The sequence below is a fragment of the Protopterus annectens genome, chromosome 13.part0 (genome assembly GCF_019279795.1).
Source record: "Protopterus annectens isolate FY-2018-M chromosome 13.part0, PAN1.0, whole genome shotgun sequence".
NCBI classification, from domain to species: domain Eukaryota; kingdom Metazoa; phylum Chordata; order Ceratodontiformes; family Protopteridae; genus Protopterus; species Protopterus annectens.
The window spans coordinates 148,819,964-148,837,122 of NC_056747.1; the positions used below are offsets into that span (position 1 = coordinate 148,819,964).

Consider the following 17,159-nt stretch of genomic DNA (forward strand, 5'->3'; position numbering starts at 1 on the left):
AAATGTTGCAATGCTTGATATTTGATGGTGTAGTAGTAGCATTGTTGCCTCACAGCTGCAGGTTCTTGGGTTTGATTCTTGGCTGGGGTTCCTTCTTTGTGGGGTCTGTATCTTCTTCCCTGTGTTTGTGTGGGTTTGCTTTTGTGCCCTCCCATGTTACAAAGACATGTCTGCATTATTTCTTCCTGGGCCTCTGCTGAAAATTGTTTATTTGTTCCAAGTCAGACTGTCCTGATTAAAAAATGTTAAATAAAATTGACAGGCATTTGAATTTCAGACTTAAGGGTTTCTGAATGTTTAATTCCTTGCGTATTTGATGGTGCAGTGGTAGTATTGTTGCCTCACAGCTATAGGTTTTCTGGTTTGATTCTTGGTTGGGGTGGCTTCTGTGTGGAGTCTGCAACTCCTCCATGTGTTTGTGTGGATTTGCTCTGGTGCCCTGCCATTTTACAAAGACGTGTCTGCAATTTTAATCCCTGCTGAAAATTGGTTTTGTTCTGTCCGCAGTAAAATTGACAGGCATTTGAATTTCAGACTTCAGGTTTCTGAATGTTTAATTCCTTGTATAATTGATGGTGCAGTGATAGTATTGTTACCTCATAACTATAGGTTTTCTGGTTTGATTCTTGGTTGGGGTGGCTTCTGTCTGCATCTCCTCCCTGTATTTGTGTGGATTTGCTCTGGTGCCCTGCCATTTTACAAAGACGTGTCTGCAGTATTAATCCCTGCATCTCTGCTGAAAATTGTTCTGTCCGCAGTAAAATTGACAGGCATTTGAATTTCAGACTTCAGGTTTCTGAATGTTTAATTCCTTGCAGATTTGATGGTGCAGTGGTAGTATTGTTGCCTCACAGCTATAGGTTTTCTGGTTTGATTCTTGGTTGGGGTGGCTTCTGTGTGGAGTCTGCATCTCCTCTCTGTGTTTGTGTGGATTTGCTCTGATGCCCTGCCATTTTACAAAGACGTGTCTGCAGTATTAATCCCTGCGTCTCTGCTGAAAATTGTTTTTGTTCTGTCCGCAGTAAAATTGACCGGCATTTGAATTTCAAACTTCATGTTCTTCAGAATACATAGTAGCACAACCTTTTTCTAGCAATTTTCTAAGTTTATAAGATGAATATTTTAAATTTGTCCCTATTTTTGGGACTGTATTCCCCATTATTGGCTTCGTCCAGGTTTTGTGCTAAGGTTGACAGCTATGGCAAGAACTGAATTCACTGAATATGGACTGTAGAATTGTGCATATTTACTGATAAAGGTGCACTGTAGAATTGTGCATATTTACTGATAATGGTGGACTGTAGAATTGTGCATATTTACTAATAATGGTGGACTGTGGAATTGTGCATATTTACTAATAATGGTGGACTGTAGAATTGTGTATATTTACTAATAATGGTGGACTGTGGAAGTCTGAGTAGACTTTTTATGATAAATGTTCTCAACTGGGCAGTTTTGCCATTATGGGTGCATATGTTTTGTTTCATTGCTTACTGGAAAAATGTTCAAAACAAATTTAAAACACCCTCTAACAAGTGCACTGTATTGTACAAGGAATATAATTTTTAGTACAATGAGGAAGGTGTATCAAAGAGCACATGTATGTTTCATATGCAAGGGGCCTATGATTCAAAACAGCCCAAAATTAATCTTTATCTGCCACTGGCAAAATGTATTTTCTTTGAATGTGGGTTTCAATGCTGTTTCAATGAATGTGAGTTTCAAGGGCAGAGAAGTTTTAATGCTAAGTTTTCATTGTGAGACTGCATTGCTTTGTTTAACAGATGACTTAATGTTTGTGCTGTAAAATACAAAATAAAACTTTCAAATGAAGTCCAATCATTGAAGTAAAGCAGTATGCACATTAGTGTTTATGGTAAATGGAGTGAAATAGCCAAGTAATGGTTAATTGGAATGGCTGCAGAGGCTCCAGTTCAACCATTATTTTGTCAGGGGGGGGGAAGGGCAGTAAACTCAGACAGGCCCAGCTGAACTATACCTCCCAACTGTCCAGATTTTCAAAGAATGAATAGATTTTTGCTTCTTATTTTTGGTTTGTTGTTCATAAAATTTGTAGTTTTAATTCCTAAATGATTTGCCAGAAGTCACTAAATAATAAGTTTCAGACTTCATAACCTTCATAAAAATGCATGTTAAAGTAAGAGCCGTTCTATCAACTGTCTCAATTTATACAAGAGCAATTTTTAGTACTGTTTATATGTGCCCCAATATATTTGGCCTTGTTCAGATTTACTGCATTAACAGGTTGAGAGGTACATGCAAATAAATTGCTTTATAGAATTAGGCATAGCCAACCTCTCAACTGTCCCCAATTTTTGGCTCAAAATGTTGCTCTTCCCCTAATAATCCCTCCATAAAATAGCAATTTTGGAAGAAAACATGGAGGGTTTACAATTAAGAAATAACTGTAATAATCAAAGTTATAGATTACTTGAAATGCATGTAGATTCTTTTATTTTGTCAGCTGATCAAGGTAGCAGTACTAATATTAAAGTGTCCCTTCTTTGACAGGTAGAAGCTGTATTGTGTGTCTATTTTATATTTTTGCATCACATTTTTGGTCCATTTTTCATAAAATTGTGTTTTTGGCAAATTAGTGACAAATCACTAAAGACTGAAGTTAGAAAATGACAGACATTTGAGTTTCAGATTTTATACCCTTCAGAAAATTCATACTAATGCAAGACCTATTCTATTATCTTTCTAAGTTTATTAGAGCAATATTTAAAATTGTCCTTATTGTTGTGCCTTTGTCCCACTTCTGTGTATGGCTTTGTCCAGATTTCTTGCTCTTGAAGTTGAGAGGTATGACAAATGTGTCAGGGCCATCACAGTCAGCCAGAGAGATTTCAAATTGTGACATGCTTGTTGCACCCCACTCCCCATGTAGTGACTCTGGATGTGTCCAAGCAAGGCAAGGAGTAGTTGTATCTACCTTGGATGGGGAGGACACACTGCATAAGTACTACAGTGGCTTTTCATCTGTCCTTGATTTTGCAGAATGGTCTGGTTTCTGTCATATTTTTGTACTGTTGATTTATGCTTATTACTCAAAGTGCCTGTTGCTCTGTGTTTAAGTAGCAATGCTTTAATGACCATAAGGTAAGCTTGTCTGACATTGTAAGATGCAAGTAAGCTTTAATAAGCATACTGTTAAAGAATTGCCAACATTGAAAGCCTTTCTGTTGTTGCCATGCAGATAATACTTGACTAGATAATGTATAAGCCTTGGGTATTAAAGGACAGGATTCCATTATTTTAAAAAGCTCATTACACTTGTTGGAGACTTCCAGTCATCTCTACAGGCTTTACCCGTAAACTAAACAGAATGCCAATCATGTGTGGTCCATAACCTGTACAGTAATCCTTTAAGCAATGTATCTTGAGCTTGTTTCTTGTTTGCTTTTCATTTTTTTCTTTTATCATGTTTTCCCCATGAAACAAGTTGTCAGTCAGCAGCTCTTTTTTGCATAAGAAACATTTGTACAAGTGGAGATATCACATAGATTTCTACTTTCAGCATGTTGCTTGGTACTTTAATAAAGCTGAATATATTATAATTAGAACTGCAGTGCAAGGAGAAGTGGTTTGAGTTGAGTGCTTCTGGTTTTTCTTATACTTTATTTTGACTGGCATTCCAGTAATGTATTTAAAAAGTAATTTATTTTTTCATGCCTCACAACCTTTTGTTTCCATCTAGATATTAAGTAAGCTGTCATGCAGCCAATGCATTGAAATATTTTTATTCTTCTACACTTATTTTTGTCTTGATTGGACTTTCATAATGATGGTTTGCCACCCAGGGCAGCGTATTTAATTAAAGTTAGTTTTTTTGTGGTTTTGTGCATAGCTCCTCCCCTTTATGGTTGACCACACCCCTTCCCTTTGACCCCGCCCATTCAGCGTCTCCTGCAGCCCCCCTGTGATTTGAAGTCACCAGCCGCCACTGACACTGACATGACCATATAAGGACAGTTTTTAATGACATCCTGTTTACATTGATTAATTGATTTATTTGGTTTAATTGTAATTAGTGTGTCTATATAAAGGGAATTATGGGATTGTGAAATTTATCTGATGAAGTTGATGATGAAAACGTTACTTGTACTTTTACAGCGTTAAGTGTGGGTCTTTTCACTTTGTGTTCGGTGTTTGGAACTGAATAAACTGTTGCCTATATCCAAGCTCGACTGTGGTGCTTTCTACTTGGTTATAAGTTTATTTTAGCACCATTTTATCCTTTTGTGGTGTTTCTTGGTTAGAATAGCCATATAGCTGAAACACCTGATGTTCATAAGGGTCATTTGCATATATACATGTGCCTCAGTTACAGGAGGTTTGGGAGGTCATTCATTGGAAGTTCTAGCTTGGCTGGAGTTTTCATTTAGTTTTTACTGATTGGTTTTTCAGTGTGACCTTCTCGCTCTTTGTTTTAAAGAGGTAGTTATGGAACCAGGTACTTTATACAGCCTATTAGGCTTCTTAGGTGTAGAAGGCTTAAAATATACAGAAGTGCAAGCTGAATACAGGCATCCTCCAAATGCCCCAAGTACTGAAGGTATAAGCCAGGGGAGTGTAAGGAATCCAGATTCAATAGGTCTTAGTATCTGAAACAACCATTCCTAACTATTTAAAGAATTCTTTCATTTTACTAGTTGCAATAGAAAACTAACTTAATGCTTGGCCACAAGGGCAATTAAAAGTATTCTTCATTAGGCGAGTCAGAAGATGCACTTTCCTCTTGACTCATAGTCATGAAGGAACAGAGAAGTGAGTTGTGAGGCATAATTTAGACCTTCCTCTTGACTCATACTCATGAGGGAACAGAGAAGTGAGTTGTGAGGCATAATTTAGACCTTCCTCCTCAATATCAGAGTGCACTTCCTCTTCAGAGAAAGAGAGGAATCTTTTTCTCCTGGTATGCGAAGACTGCAAAGCCCTAAAATGATCTTGTATTATAAAATGATACCAGTCATCTTGCAAATGCTTCAAACTGGATGAAGTTGAAGAGGGAGAAAGATGTTTAGTTTTTTATGCTTTTTTTAGGGGGTGGGGCCTCCAGCCAAATAATATTGAAAGATTCTGGCACTAGCATCTAGACCTCTATTAGCAAGTATGCTACCTCTTTCTCTTACCAATACCAGAGGCACACCATCCTCTCCTTCGGTCAAAATGAAGCAGGGTTCTCCCTTTCCTGGTCTGACTGACTTGATCTGATATTGTTATTCCTCGTTCATTCCTTATGCATGGGTACCGGTTCCGACCTCGGAACCGAGCCAGCCATTTTCCAAGCTCGAGTCAGCTTCAAACTCTCGAGCTAAACTCTTACCCACAATCCCCATCTTCCTGTTACTTCAGATTTCGTTTGCCACATTGCCATTCGGTCGTGTCAAGCTACTTCTCTTGAGCTAAGTACAGCTGATTGTTGTTTAATAGTTTTACAGATTACTTTTCTGTCAGAAAAGTTCATATTTTATTGTCTCTAACCCTATCGCATCTAGCGTACATAATTTCTTCAGATTTTTCTGCTTCTTTCTTTACCACTTTTACCGCGAGGTATTCTCTCGACCATCATTGATAATCCCTTTCCTTTTTCTCTCATACCTTCGGGTACTCTCTTGTACCATTGCTGGTACCTTTTCTATTAATTAATTTGCTGTCATGGCAGATAAAGGTAGACCAGGGTTTAAGCGGTGTTCTGATTGTGGACACAAACTGCCTACCTCTGATGCACACACTGTTTATTGTTTGGGAGCTTCCCATTTGTCTGTTGACCCACCCTGTAATACTTGTGAGAACTTTTCTAATAGAACCTTGTTGGAAAGGAAAAACAAGCTGTTACTGAAGGGACTTCTAAAATCTCCCTTTTCAGAGGCTATTTCTGGGTCAGAGGCTTCAACCCCTCCTAGAGCCCATAAGAAAACCTTGGATGTTCCTACTAAGGCTAAATCTTTGCCTTCGTCCCCGGCTGGGGTCTCCCACCAACCACAACCTAAAAAGGCTAAAGTTTCGGCTCCGGAGCTCACACAGTCAGCCCCAGTACTTTTGGTGCCTAGACCTTCGGCACAGAGGCCTTCGGCTCCATTAATGATTTCGGCTCTGTCTTCTCCTGCAGACTTCTATATAATTGGCACCAAGGGGCTCCTCGGTTCAGACCATTACCACTGTATCAGAACTGACCGTTCAGTCTGCACAGACCTTGACTGCGTCAGTTCCGATATCTTCCTCAGAACAGACACCTTTATTGTTTACTCCAGTTTTGTGGGTTCCAGCTTTGGCACAGACAACCACTTTGGCACCGATCCCTGTGTCGGTACAGACCATGGCCTCATCACCGATGACTCTGGTGCAGACAACAGTAGTCCACTCTCTCTCGGCACCATTGTCCTCGGTGCAGTCAGATGAGATAGGCATAGAGTCTGCCTCTTCTGTGGACAGGCCTGTTTCTCCCTCAGTCTCACTGAGGTCCACTAGAAGCCTTTCCGAACATGAAGTGTTGCGTCTTGTGGACCAGGTACTCTTGGCCAGAGGTATCCCACCCCTCAGGAACTATCCTTGGGAGGTGATCACCCATCTCCAGAGACCCCTTCATATTCACCTTTTTCATTGCCTTTGAAGTCCATGGATATAGCACAGTCTTCCCCTTCTGTGGTTCCCTTTATGGATCTCACTAAGGAACCACAGTTGCATTCATGGCAGGAAAGTTTTGCTACGACCCAGGATGTCAGCTGTGACACGCATAGTTTGCTGCTTCACAGCCATCCAGGGACTCCGGGTCGGCAGGCTGAGCCACTTGGGGGAAGGGTGACCCCAGTCCTAGACATGCACACTCTTTGGGCGGACCAGCCATCCAACTGATGGAGAAGGCTTTCGCTGCTGCTGGCGATACCGGACTGTCTATACCTCCACCCTCCTTTGGTACACTGGTTTCACAAGTCGCACCTAGCGGACACCAGGTGCAAGGGACGCAGGACATATTCCCTCAGGAATCCCCTTTTCCAGTGTCTTCTCCAGCTTCTCCCGCTGAGGAGGTCCACTGGAAAAGTTTGTGTAAGAGGAAGCACATGAACTCCACAGAGGAGTCTCTCACCGAAGACACAGATTTCTATGAGGGGGAAGGATCCCCTCGGTCACCCTCTGAGGTATCCTTTGGTGATATCCTCGAAATCCTGAAAGAGAGAGGTGACTGGCATTCCTCTAATCCAACCTCTGAGAAATCTGTGTTCCTACAAGCCTTTTGTGCCTGGCCCCCTACCTCCTGGGTTACGCTACCTGCCGATGAACTTGTCCGGCTCATCGTGCAGCGTGCTTGGAAGGCTCCTGATACCATCAAAGCTATTCCCCAGAAGCCAGATAAGATCTTGTCCCCTGCTGCTTCGGATCTCCAATGGTCCAAAGGTCTTCCTGTGGATGCTTTGGTGGTGGCGGCCGCAATAAAAAAGGATCTGGCAGAAAAAGAAAGCCAGACTGTCCGTCCGCCTAACAGAGTCCCGGGCCCTGGACAGGATAGGGAGGCGCACCTTTGCTTCAGTGACCTTTGCTATCAGGTCCCTGAATTATATGGCACATTTTACCAGGCTTCAAAGGGATCTGGTTTCTGAGCTCTCTGAAACCTTGGCTGGTACCGTGTCTGATGAGGTCCGTGACAAAGTGGCCTCTTAGCTGACCACCATTGAATCTATATCTAACTCCTCTATGCAACTGATATCTCATGCATCAGAAGGAGCAGCTAGAGTAGCGGGTTCAGCTGCGGTCTTGAGACGACACACCTGGATGCGCTTGTGCAACTTTGCGGAACCCTTTAAGTCTTTCTTTCTTAATGCCCCCATTGAGGCCTCCTCGTTGTCTGGGCCCAAAGTTAAAGCACACTGGCCAGATGTGAACAGGACGGTAAGACCCTTTCTGCCATAGGTGTCCATTATTCTTCCCCTCAACGTGCTTTCGCCCGAAACCAAAACAGTGGGAAGATATGGTTCCAGAAATCTCAGGGTCCTTTCCGTGACACACAGGCAGAGTTCTCCCCCAGAGGCAGAGGGGGAAACTCACAGGGAAGATGCACCTTTTGGGGCAGAGGGGGTCTGCGTAACCAGGGTTCCAGGGATTCTTTCCCTGGTCAATCCTACCAGTGCTCCTGAAGAGCGGCCCAACTCCTTTCCTCTGGAGGTGGTTGGGGGACGTTTCTCCTTGTACCCTTCTGCCTGGCTAACCATCACCACAGATTCTTGGGTACAAATGATTATAACCAGAGGTTATCATATCCCCTTCGATTTTTGTCCCATCCCTTTAAAAAATCTTCCAGACATTCCACCCAGTCAAAGGGAAGAAGCAGCACTAGAGATAGAAAAGCTGCTAAGAAAGAGAGTCAAATAGTCCCTCCAGACCAGATAGGATCCGGATTCTACTCGACTATTTTTGGTGCCAAAGAAAACCGGGGACTGGAGACCAATTTTGGATCTCAGTGTATTGAACAAGTTTTTGAGTGTACAAAAATTCTGGATGGTCACTACACAGTCTATCCTCCTGCTTTTGGGAAAAGACGACTGGATGTGCTCTACAGATCTTCAAGATGCGTACTACCACATAAAGGTGGACAGGCCATCAAGAATATTTCTGCGCTTCCGTGCGGGAGCCAGTCACTAACAGTTCAGAGTACTCCCCTTCGGACTCTCTACAGCCTCCGGTGTGTTCACAAAGTGCATGGCAGATTTCACAGCTCACTTGCGACTTCAAGGATTCCAGTTGTTTCCATACCTAGACAACTGGCTCATTTCCGCCCCTACCAAACATCCACTGGAAAAAACCCTGGCATACTCTCTCCTCGCTGCTCAAAGGCTAGGCATAACCATAAACTGGCAAAAATCCAATCTCACCCCATCTCAGTCGACAGAATTCATAGGTGTTATCTTGGACACAAAAAACTGCAGAGCTGCTATTCCAGAGCATAGAATTCTAAGGATAAAGCAACAACTAATTCCAATCCTTCCAGAGGAAAAATTCACGGCTCACTCGGTTCTACAGCTGTTGGGTTCCATGGCAGCCTCCATCACCATTGTTCCTCTGGCCAGGTTTCACATGAGGATTCTACAATGGCTACTACTCACCCAATGGTATCCTTTTCAGCATCCTCTTTCAGCCATAGTTCGAGTAACCTACAGGTGCAAACAGGATTTAAATAGGTGGATGACACAATCTCTCACAATGGTCTTGCCTCTTCTCCCCCCAGCAACCATGGATGCCTCCCTGATGGGATGGGGGAGCTATGTCAGGGACAGACAGTCCAAGGCACTTGGTCTGAACTGGAGGCCCATCTGCATACAAGTGTTTTAGAGCTGAGGGCGGTGCTTCTGGTGTTGCGAGCATTCCATCCCCTGCTGCCATCTGTGACAATTACGATTCAATTAGACAACATGGCGGTGGCCTGGTACATCAACAAGCAAGGTGGAACCATATTTTACCCCCCCTTTGTCGAAAGGCCATGAGAATATGGCAATGGGCGATGGCTACCAACTGTTTTTTTCTAGCAACGCACATTCGCGGGAGATCCAACGTGATAGGAGACAGACTCAGCAGGTGCATTCTTCAACCTCAAAAGTGGTCCCTGAATCCCTTGATAGCGGTGGAGATCTTCCAACGCTGGGGCCGTCCTTGTCCTTGCTGCAACCTCTTTGCATCCCCTACCTTGTCCTTGCTGCAACCTCTTTGCATCCCCTACCAACTACAAATGCAGCAACTACTTCGCCCTGATTCCCCCTCCGGGACAATCTCCCAGGGATGCTCTAGTCCATGATTGGCCCTCGGGTCTTCTTTACGCATTTCCACCCTTTCCCCTCATTCCCCAGTTTCTGAAGAAAGCCCGTTGGTTGAAGAGCAAGGTGATCCTCATAGCACCATATTGGCCTCAACAGATTTGGTTCCCCTTCCTTTGGCCTCACCTACTAGATTGCCCATGGATTCTCCATCCAACCCCGAAGCTGATCTCACATCCACAGAACCGGATTCATCCCAACTTGAACAGCCTGAAGCTCACGGCTTGGCTACTCCAATTCCCTTGATTCCCAGGCAGAATGATCTTTCTTTACCAGTATGTGATATTCTCATTGCTTCTCATAAGTCTTCCACTGGAATTACTTATCTGAGCAAGTGGAAAAGATTTACCTGTTGGCTGAAAGATAAACAAGTAGACCCCTTTTCAGCACCAGTGTCGATAATACTAGACTATCTGGCCGACCTTTTTCAATCGGGTCTATTGGCCTCTACCATTAGAGTTCATTTGGCTGCAATTTCTAATTTTCATGAGGGTGTCCAAGACTCCTCTTATGTCCCATAAATTGTGCAAGACCTTCATAAAAGGTGCGAATCATCTGAAGCCACCTTTTAGAGAACCTATTCAACCATGGGATTTATCATTAGTTCTACAAGCTCCGACAATGTCACCTTTTGAACCAGCCTCTTCTTGCAACCTCAAGTATCTGTCATGGAAAACTTTGTTTTTGGTCGCCATTACTTCTGCCAGACGTATTTCTGAGCTTCAAGCTTTATGTATCAAGAGTCCATACTTGATTTTTCATAGAGATAGTGTGTTTCTGAGAATTAATCCGTCATTTCTGCCCAAAGTAATCTCTGAAATGTCCATTAATCAAGCCATTGAATTGCCAGTTTTCTTTCCCAATCATTCAAACAGGGGAGAGTATTGCCTACATACCCTAAATATCCACAGGCAAATCCATTTTTACTTAAACAGGACTAAACCCTTTCGTAAATCTGACCAGTTATTTTTGGCCTATTCTGGACCTAGATTAGGATCTGCTGTTGCTAAGGTCAGATTAGCTAGATAGTTGAAGGACTGTGTGACCTTCACTTATACACAACATAATATCTCGTTGCCTACTACCATGAAAGCTCATTCAACAAGGTTGGTGGCAACTTCTGCTGCCTTCCAGCCAGAGCTTCTTTACATGACATCTATGCAGGTGCAACTTGGGCTACGCCTCATACCTTCATCAATCATTACAAATTGGATTTATCCTCCAGGGGAAGAGCATCTTTCGGTTCTATGGTGCTCAGGAAAGTCCTTCCATGAGAGCCTCCCAGGAATAGAGGTAGCTGGGGACTCTGTCCCATGCGTAAGGAATGGACGAGGATTAACTATCAGATAAAGAAGTTACGTCTTACCATAACGTTCCATCTGTATTGTTGATCCTCGTTCAGTCATTACGACCCTCCCTCCTTCCCCCTCCTGTGGTTTCTACTGGATCTCACCATCCGGTTCTCTTAGGTTATTTGAGCAGAAGTAGCCTCTACCTTCTTTGACTTGCAAACTCAATCTGAGGTAACAGGGAGAGGGGGATTGTGGGTAAGAGTTTAGCTCGAGAGTTTGAAGCTGACGCGAGCTTGGAAATTTGCCGGCTCAGTTCCAAGGTCGGAACCGGTACCCATGCATAATGACTAAACGAAGATCAACAATACAGGTGGAACATTATGGTAAGACATAACTTCTTTTTTTGATACCCTGGCGCTTAGCAGCTTTGCATGGAGCCTTGCCAGAGGGGGCCAGGAAGATTGGAGTGATGGTCCAAGGGCTCCGTGACTACCAAGGCAAACTCATCCCAGACTGGTGAAAACACGTGGACAATTATGTCTCTTCTAAATCTTCTTTATCAATTTTTTTCTTTTCTTTGACTGAAGGGAAACATGAGAGGAAAACTAATTTGTATCCATGGATGCTCACACCAAAACTTTTACATGCCAATATTTCTAAAACGTCTGAGGCTATTAAGCCTACTATGAATTGTTTTTAGTGTGAAAGAAAAATGTCACAGGACTATAAACTGGAACTTTCTCTAAAGCACAAAACACTGGTTATGTGGGAGTCCTTGTACAGTGCCTGCCTACCACATCTGCATTTCCCCTTTCTGAGACAAATCTCAATTCCACTAAATTTTTCAGTGAAATATAAAAAAAATAAAAGTAGTTTCCCAATGGGCTACTTAGTTGTCCACAAAATTTTAGTCACAACCTGATCACCAACACTGAATAGACAGGACATGTGACAACAATTTTAATGGCAAGAAAGTTCTGAAATTTTGGCACCCATACAGCCTTTTATACCAGTATGCTCTCGTGCTTTAGTGAACATATAGTATATGTAAGGAAGATGCCAAAAATGTATTTTCTGGCCAGATGTCCAATATTCTTGGCAGGATACATTAATTTTAGCTTTTATGCTATTTCAACAGTGATATAATGACGAATATCTGTCCTTGATCAGAAAAAAGAATAGTTAACTTTGTTGAATGTGCTTTAGATAACTGCAACTGTGTGTATGCATGTATGTATATATACGTATATATATAAACACACACACACACACACACACATACATAATACAAAGTATAAATACATTGTATACACACAGTATATACTACATGAAAAAACAGTTGCGATAAAAAATGCAATCCCTAGAAACATTCAGGAAACATTTCTATCTTAATCAGAAGAAAAGACATGCAAAAGGTCAAAAAGAAAAAAAAAACATTAAAAAAAATAAACTGACACTGTAATCTATCTGTATATTCATTGTTCATCTAACTTAATCTGGCCAAATAAGCAACAAAAAGTGTTCTTATTTATAGTGACTGTTACACTTCTCAAATAAAAATCCTAATTCAGGTCAAAATTTGTAGTTACTATTTCTTTGAATCATATACAAATTTTGTTTAATATCAAGGTCTAGGAAACCATTAAATGTAGCAGAGGTAGGTTTGCTTCAACTTTCTTGTTAAAATGCTAATATAATCCAAAATAAAGACCCTGGATCAGCTTTAACACAAGTAGATATAACAACTGTTGGTGCAAAGTTGAGGCTATGAGCTGTAGTTTCAGTGGAACACAGTTTAATTCCATAAGCCCTAATTTGCTTACTGTGTGGCCTTCAACAAGCCCTAATTTTCTTTCAATTCATCCCAGAATGGTGACTGTGTCCAGCAGCCCCCTTTCTGTTAACAATTATCATCATCATTATATTATTATTATTATTATTAAACAAAACAATTCAACTGCTTTTTTCATGTATTTCATTTATGTCTTACATGAGAAAAGGACACCTCTGCCACTTGCTGCCTTTTCTACACAGTCAAAAAAATTAGGAGTTATGTACTTACCGTAACTTGGCATCTGTGTTGTCCACTTTCATTCTTCCTCACTGATGGGGTCACGGATCTGACCCTTGAATCCAACTCAGTGGCATTTCCAAATCTTTGGATCCTAGTCTCGAGCTCCTCCCTCTTCACATAATGCTCTACACCATCCCTAGCTCATCAGATCGAGTTTGCTGCCTATTGCCTACTGATTTAGAGAGACAGGATAGATAAGGAAAAAGAAACTGAGGCTCCAACCAGGAATCTGAAAGTTCCTATATCATCCTAGATCCTTCTAGAAATGACAAGGTCAGGGGATGGCTGGGAGGGAAGATGAGGAAGAACGAAAGTGGAGAACACAGATACCAAGTTATGCTAAGTACATAACTCCCAAATCTGATGTCCCTTTCATTCTTTCTCACTGATGGGTCACAGTCTCCAGCTAAGAAACTCTAGGGAGACCCTCAAAGAAAGATATGCCAGAGCACTGTCAAATCAGGGAAGCTATGTTTCTGGAGATAATGTCCAATTTGCAATGTGTCACAAAGGTATGAATCTTTGACCAAACTGTACAGCTCAGATATCAAAAATAGAAGCTCTTCAGGAAAAAAGCACATGTGAAAACTGTAGAGCTGGTAAAATAGGCTCTAGGAGAACGAGGCAATTCCAACCCGTCTTGGGAATACTCAGCAAAAAAAAAAAAAAAAAAAAAAAAAGAGTCAGTAATCCAGTTGACCAGGATCATTTTGGAGACTGCTTGACCTAAGTGGTTAGTAGAAAAGGACACACATAGTTGGACAAACTTTCAGTACTGCTGGTCCTGTGAAGGTAGAAACCTGTCTATGAACATCAAGAAGGTGTAACATGTATTCGCCCTTGTGGCAGAGGGAGATACTGCCAGCCCAGCTAGCTGGAATTTTGTAAATAATTATACAGTGGATATAAAAAGTGTACACACACCTGTTAAAATGGCAGGTTTTTGAGATATAAAAAAAATTATACCACAATAAATCATTTCAAAACTTTTCCCACCTTTAATGTGACCTATAACCTGTACAATTCAATTGAAAAACAAACAAATCTGTTAGGGGAAAATATAGAAAAATAAAAAAAAACACAATAAAGCTGGTTGCATAAGTGTGCACACCCTTAAACTAATACTATTTTGAAGCAGCTTTTGCTTTAATTATAGCATTCAGTCTTCTTGGGTACACACCTGCCCATCAATTAGAGAGACTCTGATTAACCCCATATAAAGTTCAGCTGTCCTAGTAGGATGTTCCTGACATTTACTCAGTTGCCTGCTAAAGCAAAAGCCATGGTTCACAAAGAGCTTACAAAGCATCAAAGGGATCTCATTGTTGAAAGGCATCAGTCAGGAGACGGGTACAAAAAATTTCCACAGTACTGGATATCCCATGGAACACAGTGACGACAGTCATTAAAAATTGGAGAAAATATGGGACAACAGTGATGTTGCAAAGAACTGAACGTCCCTCCAAAATTGATGAAAAGACAAGACAAAAACTGGTCAGGGAGGCTGCCAAGAGCCCTAAAGCAACACTGAAGGAGCTTCTGGCAAGTACTGGTTGTGTACTACATGACAACAATCTCCCGTATTCTCCATATGTCTGGCCTGTGGGGTAGGGTTGAAAGACGAAAGCCTTTTCTTACTCAGAAAAACATCCAGGCCCAACTGAAATATGCAAAACAATAGATCAAGTCTCCCAAAAGCATGTGGGGAAAATGTGTTATGGTCTGATGTGACCAAGGTAGAACTTTTTGGCAACAATTCCAAAAGGTACGTTTGGCACAAAAACACTTCACATCACCAAAAGAACACCATCCCCACAGTGAAGCATGTTGGTGGCACCACAATAAACAGAACATGCTGGAGGGATAGATTTCTGTCCCAGAGACTTCCCATACTCTGGAACAAACTACCTATCTATAATCAAACAAAGCTCCTCATTATCACTCAAGAAAAATATTGATGATTGGATGGGAGATAGGAAATTCACCCTGGGGATCACTTCTGTGGCTCTGCTTGACGGGGCACAGGAAAATAATTTTCTTGGGTGGCAAAAGCCAGGGTACCTTTTGGCTAGGCTTACATAGGCCCTAGGGCCAATAGCCTAGTACCTACCTATGAACCTATGGGATTGCTTTTCTTCAGATGGAACTGTGGCTTTAGTCAAGGTGGAGGGAATTATGGACAATTCCAAATACCAGTCTCTTTTGGCCCAAAACCTTCCGGTGTCTGCCAGAAAGCTGAAGATGAAGAGGAATTTCACCTTTCAACATAATGACCCCAAGCATACATCCAAATCAACAAAAGAATGACTTCACCAGAAGAAAATTAAAGTTTTGGAATGGCCCAGTCAGAGCCCAGACTTAAACCCAATAGAAAATTTGTGGGGTGATCTGAAGAGGGCTGTGCACAAGAAATACCCTCGCCATCTAACAGATTTGGAGTGCTTTTGCAAGGAAGAGTGGGCAAATATTGCCAAGTCAAGATGTGCCATGCTGATGGACTCCTACTCAAGAAGACTGAATGCTGTAATTAAATCAAAAGGTGCTTCAACAAAACATTAGTTTAAGGGTGTGCACACTTATGCAACCAGTTTATTGTACGTTTTTCATTTTTTATATTTTTCCCCCCAACAGATTTGTTTTTCAATTGAATTGTACAGGTTATAGGTCACATTAAAGGTGGGAAAAGTTTTGAAATTATTTATTGTGGTGTCATTTTTTTTATATCATAAAAACCTGGCATTTTAACAGGGGTGGGTATACTTTTTATATCCACTGTATGTCACTGGTGAATATCAAAATGATTTGTGCAAGATGCTTGTGTTACAAACGTATTAGAACTGTAGGTCATGCATATATCAAACTGGTTTGTACGGACGTGTTAAAAGATATTTTATAAAGTGCTTGTGCTTAAAATGTAACCACAGTGCCCTACTGGAAAAGAACAGAAACATACATGCACTACTGTAACTGTTTAAATACATATATATATATATATATATATATATATATATATATATATATATATATATATATATTCTAACAGTGGAAACTGGAACACAGATGGTTACCTTCAGAAAAATAGCTGAAATTAAATTACTTGATGGCTATGGAATAAAAAATGGCATCTTTCAGTTTTCAATGTAGCTAGAAAGAGTCCGTGCTGAAAAGCTTTTTGTATTGTCCCTAGGGTAAAATAATTACTAGTCTAGAAATCTGGAAGAATGTATTTGTTTTATGACTTCTAGCATCTGCCAAAGATCTGAGGTCTATGTATTTTCAACAGGTAGAGGCTAAATACTGAGATTCCAGCAGTAGGGGTTTCACCAGGGATAGAACCAGACAACAAGAAATGATGTCATTCTGCAAGCTATTCCAGCAGTAGTATTTGAAATATTAATTTAAAAAGTCTCAGAAACAGCATTCTGTATTATCTCTTGGACATAACATCTAAAAGATCCATTCACCACATCTGCCTTGCTCTTAAGTTAACTAAGGTATAATAATTCTCTTAGATTCAGTCAGGAATATAGTGAAGCATAGTTTACATGTTTTTCTTTAAGACTGTCCTGCAATGTTGTTTTAAATATTTCCTGTGGTTTTGAACTCTGTCACTGAATATATGCAGAGTATTTTCTTGTTCTATTTATTATTACATATATTTAAACCTTTCATTGTGGCTGATTTTGAGACATTTAAGTTTTGAGAGTACTTGCATATTTATTTGGTGACACTGTGTGCCACTCCTAATAGCCTTGCTCTTGGACAAACTACCATTTGTATCAATATTAATATTACACAGTAAGCTTTTCCCAGGTATGTGTGTGTAAATCGAACCTCAACAGTGTGCGTGCGTCAGGTACTAGGGCAGGGATACGAAACAGCGGTTGGACACAGAGGGTGCTGGAGGTCTTGGCTTGGCCACTCAGGTGGGATCTCAACTCTATGGCTGTGCCAGTGGGGAGTCTT

At 41.2% G+C, this 17,159-nt stretch overlaps 1 protein-coding gene across 1 annotated transcript in view; it reads right to left on the bottom strand.

The window, feature by feature from the left end:
- The window catches only part of AP1M1 (adaptor related protein complex 1 subunit mu 1), a gene marked incomplete in the record, with an annotated part of 1,516,013 nt that overhangs the window by 71,395 nt on the left and 1,427,459 nt on the right, over positions 1-17,159 (bottom strand).